Here is an 8,674-nt window from a genome sequence, read left to right on the forward strand (position 1 = left end):
AATTGGTTACAAAGAAATAAAAGGCAAAATGTAAACTAATATCTAACTTAACAAGCTACGTGAACTTAACCAAAATGTCTCTCTCACCACATGATTTGCAGTCTTAGTAGTTGGATGCCTTTCAGCCAGGACCTCTCCCCCAGTCCAATACTTCTTCCTTGTCCTGCAGGCATTGTGGATATTGTGGGCAGAGAGAAAGGGAGGAGGGATGATTTGTATCCTCTGTTCTCGCTTCTTATAGTTATTTTCCTCTTTGAAAATCATCTCCAGCTGAGGTTCAGGAGACAGAAAGTCTATTTGCACGGGAATCTCCAGCTGTTTCTTTGCCAAGATGTAAATTTCTTGCTCACAACCTTCTTCCTGCCAAAAAATGGCCGCTTAACCAGATGATAGTCCTGGCTGAGATGTTGGCTAGCCTTTTGTCTCTGGGGAACTAGTTTGAAGCTTTTTCCCCAGACTTGGAACATGCCTTATACAATAGAATTTTGTAACTTTACATACAATGTTGCCACACATTTTACCAGGACAATCATCAGCAAATTATATGTTTTAAATGATTCTTCAGAAGGTACACTTTGTACGAAATTTATCATGGTCTTGTAAAAGTGGTGAACATAGGAATAGGGACTGTCACAGTGCCTTAAACTGCAATTCACAAAAGCCAGCATGCAAGGTGGGGAGCTACCAAACTAGCCAACCCTCTCTTGGAAATAGGTCCCTAAGTCCAGGCTGCAGGGACCTCTGGAAGCGATTCACAGCTGGGAACCCCTCTCTTGAAGTCAGGCAACTTAAGTGCTTAAGGTGTTTCTTATGAGAATGAATAGGGGTCCTGCCTCCCTCTACACAAAATGGCTGGGGGAGGAGGTGCCACCTGACTTACGGTTTTTAGCTCAATGGTTGGAGCATTCACATGGGATATGGGAGATCTAGGTTCAATTCTCCCCGTCTCCCTTTTTTTTTTTTTTTTTTTTTCTGCCAGAGGGGCAGAAAAGAGTTGAACAGGGAGGTCTCCTGTGTCTCAGGAGAGTGCTTATCTCTCGGGCAATGAGAGATTCTGATTTGGGGCTTCCTCAGTGTCTCCCGCTTGAAACTAGGGTGACCGGATGTCCCGATTTTATAGGGACAGTCCTGATTGTTGGGTCTTTCTCTTATATAGGCTCCTATTACCCCCCGACCCCCTGTCCTGATTTTTCACACTTGCTGTCTGGTCACCCTACTTGAAACTGTTCCACTGTGTATAAATACTTTAGTCACAGGAGCAGGTGAACTGTACCTTGGATCTCCCACCTCCCAGATGAGTGCCCGAACACCCAGGCTACACAGTCATTCTCTTTCTCTCCCTGGCCCACTGACTCTCTAAGTATTTATACATAGTGGAGAAGCTTCAAGAGGACAGATTGAGGGAGCCCCACATGTGAATATTCCATAGCTCAGTGGTTAGAGCAGTCTTGAGAGAAGTGAGGGCCCTGTTCAAATCCTTTCTCCCCTGCAGGCACAAGGGGAATTGAAGCTGAGTCTCCCACATTCCAGGTGAATTCTCTAACCACTAAGCTAAAAGTTATAAGGTAAGTGGCCTCCTCATCCATCCAGATTTTGAATGGGACCTAATCTGGTAGATGACCTCTGAGCATACCAACTAGATCAAGCCCCCCACATAAGATTGGCGTTCGCCTGCCTATTTTCCCCCAGCTTGTGAATCACTCGGGGACATAGACAGCAGTAAGCATCCTGATGACTAGAGTGAGGCAGCAATGCGTATGCCCAACAGAAGAAACTTTGCTATGGAACTCTTACTCTGAAAAATTAGGTGCCAAGTGAGTTTAGGACCCTACAGGGTTGGGTGGGAGCTTTGTGAATCAGTGGAGTCTAGAGTTAGGACTTAGGTGCCTCAACCCAAACTTAGGTACCTAAGTACCTTTGTGAATCCACCCTAAATGATTTTTTGGGTGCTTGTATATTTTTATAAGGATAATGGACTTCTACCTTTAGCAGGGGAAATTCCTAGTAAATTATGCCTTCCAAATAATTCCAGTATAAGACATTTTTTGTAACTCCTATGTGCAGTGTAAAATAGTTTATGGTGTTTAAACTGAATTTTGTCTTTATCCAGAGAAATAAGTAGAAATAGCATGGTCTCTAGTGAGACAATATGTGAAGAAAGTAGAGAGGTGTCCATGCTTCAGGTAGTTAAAAATTGTATTTATGGTACTTTGATCAGCCACCAGGTGGCAGCGTAAGTATGGAAACAATACAATATGCTACAGTCTATTTACCCTGCAAACTTACTACCAACAGGACAACCTTAGGGGTTTTTTTTTTGGTTTTTTTTTTGATCGATTGTTTATGAAAATCCTTTGACTTTACTGTGTCGTTGTTTGTATTTCCTGGTATCTTTGTATTGTTGTGCAATTAAAAAAATTCTTAAACTCACAAGGCTTGGTGAATCTGAAACAAAAAATAGTATTAGGAAGCTGGATAGACCATAATGTACTCCTACAAATACTTGGGTGACTGCTGTGTGTTGGAGAAGAAACTGTGGAATAACTGGCATACTTTGCATATGAACTGAGGGTGTAGACAGAGAGGAATAGCTGCTGGCTCTAGAAATGCCTTCTCAGTTGACATCTTGTACACTCTGGGATATTTGCAACTCAAAAAGTTATCTGCCAATCTATGGAAAAACTTGTGGTTTAACTTTGTCATTGGTGTAGCTGGTGATCCTGCAATACAGGAAAGGACTGGAGGAGGGAAAGTCCAACCAGAATATAGGCTGTCACAACCTATATTGACGAAAAACAAGAGGCAACATTTGAAAAAAGTGGTCTCCAATGTTAACTTATGCATGTGAATAGCTGTGCTTTATAATATTTTATTTGATGCTAAAAATTACTTAACTTTTTAAGAAAAGCCAACATTTATAGAAATTAAAAGGAATAGTTAGACATCCATAGGAACTGTAACTGTGAAGAACAGTTGAAGGATGTGATGTGGATGTTTCTCTTGTGCCCTAATGTGCTGCCAACAAATCAGAACTGTGCACCAGTTGTAGATGACAATGTGATTGGAAAGGATAGTTGAAGTATCATTAAATGGATTTAGTCTAACATGCACATGTGCACTTGCTTAGGTTCTGGCTATTCAATATAGTGATAATTAAGCAGGTAACCTTTTTATAGTCTTTAGGTACTGATAACATACCAAAGGAGAATAGGTGGCAAAATGACTGTTGAAGTGCTCTCACCAGTTGAAATACTAATCATTATAGAAGGTATCTAAATGGATGTCTTTTAAAAGGTTGGCAAAGTATCTCCCTCTTGGAATGAATGTGTTCACTATGGGCCTTATTAGGAAGATTGTGTATACAGCTATCTATTAAAGGGCCACAAAGTGTTTTGTGTGGACTAGGCTTTTCTCTATAGGAGATAAGCTGGTTGTGTGTAATTGGAGGGAGGGGGGACAAAAAACCACCTACTCCATACCGAGGAGCTGTAGAACTGCTTGGTGGGGGAAACAGAGTAGCTTCTATAAGTCTTCTGTAAGTCCTGGGTAGGGGCCAGGTCTAGACGGCTGAGTAAATCTGAATCTGGTGCATGAGAGGAGCAGCTAGAAGCAGGGGTATTGCAACAGTGTGCTACATTTTGTCATTTACCTTTGTTTTGCTGCCTGAATTGAGTGCAATGCAGAACATAGTCAATGAAAGGACTTATGTTGACTTTAGTGGGCTTTAGATCAGTGTGAGCAGTGCATTCTGGGATAGCTGGGACAGGTATATAAGGCCATAGTAGGGCAGGAGGTTTGGTTTCAGTAGGAGACAGATCTGGGAATGCCTGGTCTGAGGTATGTATGGAAGAATAAAATTTAAGGGTTGCTTTAAATTGCAACAATATCTTCTATTTTCTCATTTTGACTAAGCTTATTCTTATTTTTGTTATTAAATCTGGCTGCAGTTGGATTGCTGTCCTGTATGCTTCCATAAATGGTTTAAACTTGTGAGCCTCACCCTGTCTCTTCAGTTGTGATGCCCTGGAGGCTCGTGGAGCCTCTGCAGGTTGGGTGAAATGTCATTCCTCTGTCAAATAGAAATAAATATTTATAATTTAAGTTTAGTCTTTCAATATAACAAACACTCCTCCACTAAGGAACAATAGCAAATTGTTCTTAAATCTCTATCCCCAATACTACATAGATAATTCGAAACTCAGCTGTTTCCTTATTAAAATGTAGCTAACTCGGTTATAGACAGTGCTGGGTTTTCTCATGTACCTAGGGATAGCTATAACAGGATTAATGTAAACTTGAGGATTAGCCACTGCTGCTGTTGCAAAGGCTGCAAGAGGAAGCCAGCAGTGCAAAAAAGCCATAATCATTACTAGGACCATCTGTGACATCTGGGCTTCAGCTTTAGTTGTTGAACATCCTTTAGCTACTCCTAGCTTAGCAACCTAGTTCAAAAATAGCATACAGGATATCTGTTAAAAACCAATGCATCAAGTCAATTGTATTTCACTTTTGGTGAGCAAAATAGTGATGAGACAACTGGCTAATTCTGATGAGTTTATTAAAAACTCATGAATAAGTTGGTACAGTCTCCGGAAAAGTAATTATTTTAATCAAATTAGTTAATGTAGCTGAGACACAACTGTTGCATCTGACTTATATTTTTTGAAGAGGTATAATTCTGATTATAATCAACTTTATGTAAGAATTTGAAATCATAATACTATTTGCATGATAATCTGTAACATTCATAATTGTGCAGGGGAAAAATGTAACTTGTATGTGCAGTTGTAACTGTATGCACAGATGGCATATCTGTTCATGCAAACTGTACATGCACACTTTTGCACAAGAAATTGCATGCATGCGTTCAGGTGTGCAGGGCCGGTGCTACCATTAAGGCAAACTAGGCGGTTGCCTAGGGTGCCAAGATTTGGGGGTGCCAAAAAGCAGTGCCCCCAATTCGCGGTCACCTCTCCACTTCTCCTGCTTCCCAGACTTGCAGCGCCAATCAGCTGTTTGGCGCCACAAGCCTGGGAGGGGAGGAGAATTAGAGCAGGGGCGGCGTGCTTGGGGAGGAGGCGGAACAGAGGTGAGCTGGGGTGGGGAGCTGCCGCACAGCTCCCCGGGGGGAGGGGCTCCCGTGGGGGGGGGACCTCAGGGCAGAGGAGGGAGGGAGCTGCCACGGGGGGGGGGAGCCTCAGGGTGGAGGGGGGGGCGGGGAGCTGCTGCAGGGCTGGGGGGGGGGGCGCAAGGTGGAAGTTTCGCTTAGGGCGCGAAACTTCCTTGCACCGGCCCTGCAGTTGTGCGGGGGGGGGGGGGGGGATATCTGATTTTAGATGCGTGGATTTAGCCACCAGTTATAAGCACTTCACAAACAAGTAAATGCAATGGATGACTCCCAGCGAAGTCCCTTAACTTTTCTGGTGGGATTTGCAAAAGCTTTCGCCAGGGCTGACTACAGGTTTTTTGCCGCCCCAAGCCAAAAAAAAAAAAAAAAGGTGTCTGGAATGCCGCCCCTGAAATTGTGCCGCCCCAAGCACGTGCTTGGTTTGCTGGTGCCTAGAGCCGGCCCTGGCTTTTGCCTAGCTGTGTTCTTGTTGAAATTCATGGGTGCTTTATCATTGAATTCAGTGGGAAAAGGGTTATTTCAACACAAGTTGCTTTTGGTAATCCCACTCTCTGTTATCCCAAAATTTTTGCATGGAGACTTCCTTGTCTTAGTTTGCTGTGTAACTATAAAGTATTGAAATTAATCAAGGGCAGTAGTAGGAATGACAACTAAAGGCTAGAGCCTCAAAAGGATGTAGGTGCCTAACTGCCACTTTAGGTGCATAATTCATCCTGGATGAATAACCTCACCACCAGGCTATTGAGCAAATCTCACTCTGGCCTAATGGTTATTCATTGAAGAAGCACTATGATGAGGCGAGAACAGTAAATAGTCATTATGAGTGACTGAGGTGCCACTATGAATGACACTCTACCCTAGTGGTTAGGGTACTCATTTATGAACTTGAGTCTTCCACATCATGTCTCTGCTCCAATGACTATTTAATTTACAAAAGATGGAATAGCTTCATTAGCAGAAATTGAGAGAGATCTACACCAGACTATCTCATAGCCCAGTAGTTTCAGCATGCTTCTGAGAAATGGGAGACCTGTATTTAAATTCATTCTCTGCGTCTCACATGAGTACCTTTACCACTGAGATAAAAAAAGTTAGAGGGAAGGCTACATCTCCTCCACCCCCTGACATTTTGTGAATCTAAAAATCTTAATCTTAAAAGGAATAAAAAAATCCATTTGGGGCCAAATGAAACACTTTCAATTTGATTTATTTTATTTATTTATTGCAATTTTTGAGTTGTTTGATTCAAAATGATTAGTTGTTCACAGGCATTTTTGTGAAAGGCAAGAGAATAAATAAAAAAATCAGTTATCCACCCTGCTCTAACTTTGAGCAGCAGCATGAGAGTAAAAGCAAATAGCAATGCTGTTAATTTCCTCCTCGAATTCAGGTGGGTCGGAAGGGGCAGAATGCAATGGGGATAAGGGGAGCCTTGTCTCTGCCCCATAGGGTAGGTTTGCTACAGGCTGTGTGTGCTGCTGTTTCAGGTATAGACCTGGCATCACTAACACTATCCCTGGAGCACTGGGATTACTGGGAGGGTGATTCTGACTATCTTCGTCGGTTACAGGTACAGCCCCAAAATACTCTGCCTGCTTCTTTCTCAGGGCAGATTATTATCTCATGTTTTAACTGCAGGCTTGTATGCTTCAGTGCAAACTGTTCAGGCCCCAAAAGTTTGGGGGATGTAAAATCTTGCCAGAAGGTGATTGGTGTAATATTTTTAGGAAAAAATATTCACCAGTTTTTCCCAGCTGTAATTAGGTCTCTAGGTGCTCAGATACCAAGGTGGTGAGCATGCTATAGAAATACTTGCATAAAGGTAGATCCATTATACTAAATCAAAACTTGTGAATTAAAAATACAGGACCAAATTCTCAGCTGGCATAAATCAGCATAACTCCACTGAACTTAATGAAGCAATACTAGTTTAGAGCTGCTGAGAATCTAGCTTTTTTCCTCTGAGATACTAAACTATTTTAAAGCTAACTCTTATGAATCCAGTATGTTAAGAGAAATGGAATGTTGTTACGCAGCATAAAGTCCACACTATATAGCCACGGGAAATCAAGATACTTTTCCTTCTGCTTTGGAATTCCAATTAAAAGAGCATGTAGGAAACATTAACTGGGTCACTGTTGTACCAGTCTGCAGCCTAGGAGGACTTAATGCTTTCTAGCTTTAAAGTGGAGGTGTAGTTCAAACATCTGGGACATCACCGGTCCTACTAGAGCCACCTTTGTGGTGAAAGTAAGTGTTCCCTTGGCCTTGGACACTGCTGTTACATGATCCACAGCTATCACTGCAATGCACAAAGTTGTAACATCTGCAACAGTATTTCTGTCACAGAATCACATTTTCATAGTTTAAAAAACCCCAAATAATAAAAATCCTCAAACAAGTTACTAAAATAAAAATTTCAACTTCTAAACCAGAACATATAACCATCTACTATACTGTTTTGTACAGTATTTTCTTAAATACAGTAAGCAACCTGCAAATAGTTACCTTTCTCCATTCTAGCTTTCTGCGAACATCCTACCCTCATGCAGGGTTTGGGTGTCTGCCAAACTGTTTCTGAGAAGAAACTTTCACAAAGATGATATGTATATATGTACTCGGTAGAAGGAATGTTTTAATTTCTTATTGCCCTGAGAGCATTAATTCTCTTCTGCACACAGAGACTTTTTTGCTAACTACTACATCTCATCTAACATACTAGAAGTGAAATTCAACCTTGTGCAAAGGCTCAGAACAAGGCCTATACAGCACGTTAATCCTGTCTGAGCTGTCAAAATAAAGTAAGTGGTGCACAGACCTTTTTCTGGCTCTCTGCATAGGGCTGAATTTAATCCTAAAAGACTACATAGGGACTTGGCTTTCAATCCCAGCTCTACCACCGAGTCTCTGTGGCCTTGGGGCAAGTCATTTAATTCTGTCTTCATTCCCCTATCTGTAAAATGGGCATAGTAATTGAATAATACTTACCTATTTGCTCCACAGAAGTTCTGGGAGAAAACACTAATTAGCTTTTTATAAATATTAACTATACTCCTCTTATGGAGGTCTCTAGTTCTTATATAAAGTGGAGAATCATGGGAAAGCAAATTACCAATCCTACAGATCTCTGGTATCCGTCTGTAGCATCAAGGGTCCAAGGCTTTGCACTGGTAGCATGGATCTCTATGTTGTATTGCCGTTGGCTTCCACTGTGCTCTATCTTCATTTGGGGGTGGGGTGGAACCACACAGCAGGGACACTGAGGTATTTCAAAATGAGTTTTCCATAGCACAGAATATGTTGATCATAAGTTCGCAAGAGCAAACGGGACAAACGCCCAGTTTTGCCAAAAAAGTTGGGACGTCCAGGACAGCACTTAAAAAGGGGACTGTCCTAGCCAAAACAGGACGTATGATCACCCTAAGAAGGTGGAATTTTGGGGTTCCTTGCCTAAAACTTTACTCCTATAACACTTAAAATGAAAATATCTTCCTTTTTGCTGAGCTCTAGGAAATAACAAATCTATCAGATTTTCAAAAGTGCCCA

General features: G+C 41.8%; 1 pseudogene; it reads right to left on the minus strand.

The window, feature by feature from the left end:
• Positions 1 to 4,178: 4,178 nt before the first annotated feature.
• On the minus strand, positions 4,179 to 8,354 carry LOC135881596 (parapinopsin-like; annotated as a pseudogene).
• Positions 8,355 to 8,674: the final 320 nt, after the last annotated feature.

Source organism: Emys orbicularis, chromosome 7 (assembly GCF_028017835.1).
Source record: "Emys orbicularis isolate rEmyOrb1 chromosome 7, rEmyOrb1.hap1, whole genome shotgun sequence".
Taxonomy (NCBI): domain Eukaryota; kingdom Metazoa; phylum Chordata; order Testudines; family Emydidae; genus Emys; species Emys orbicularis.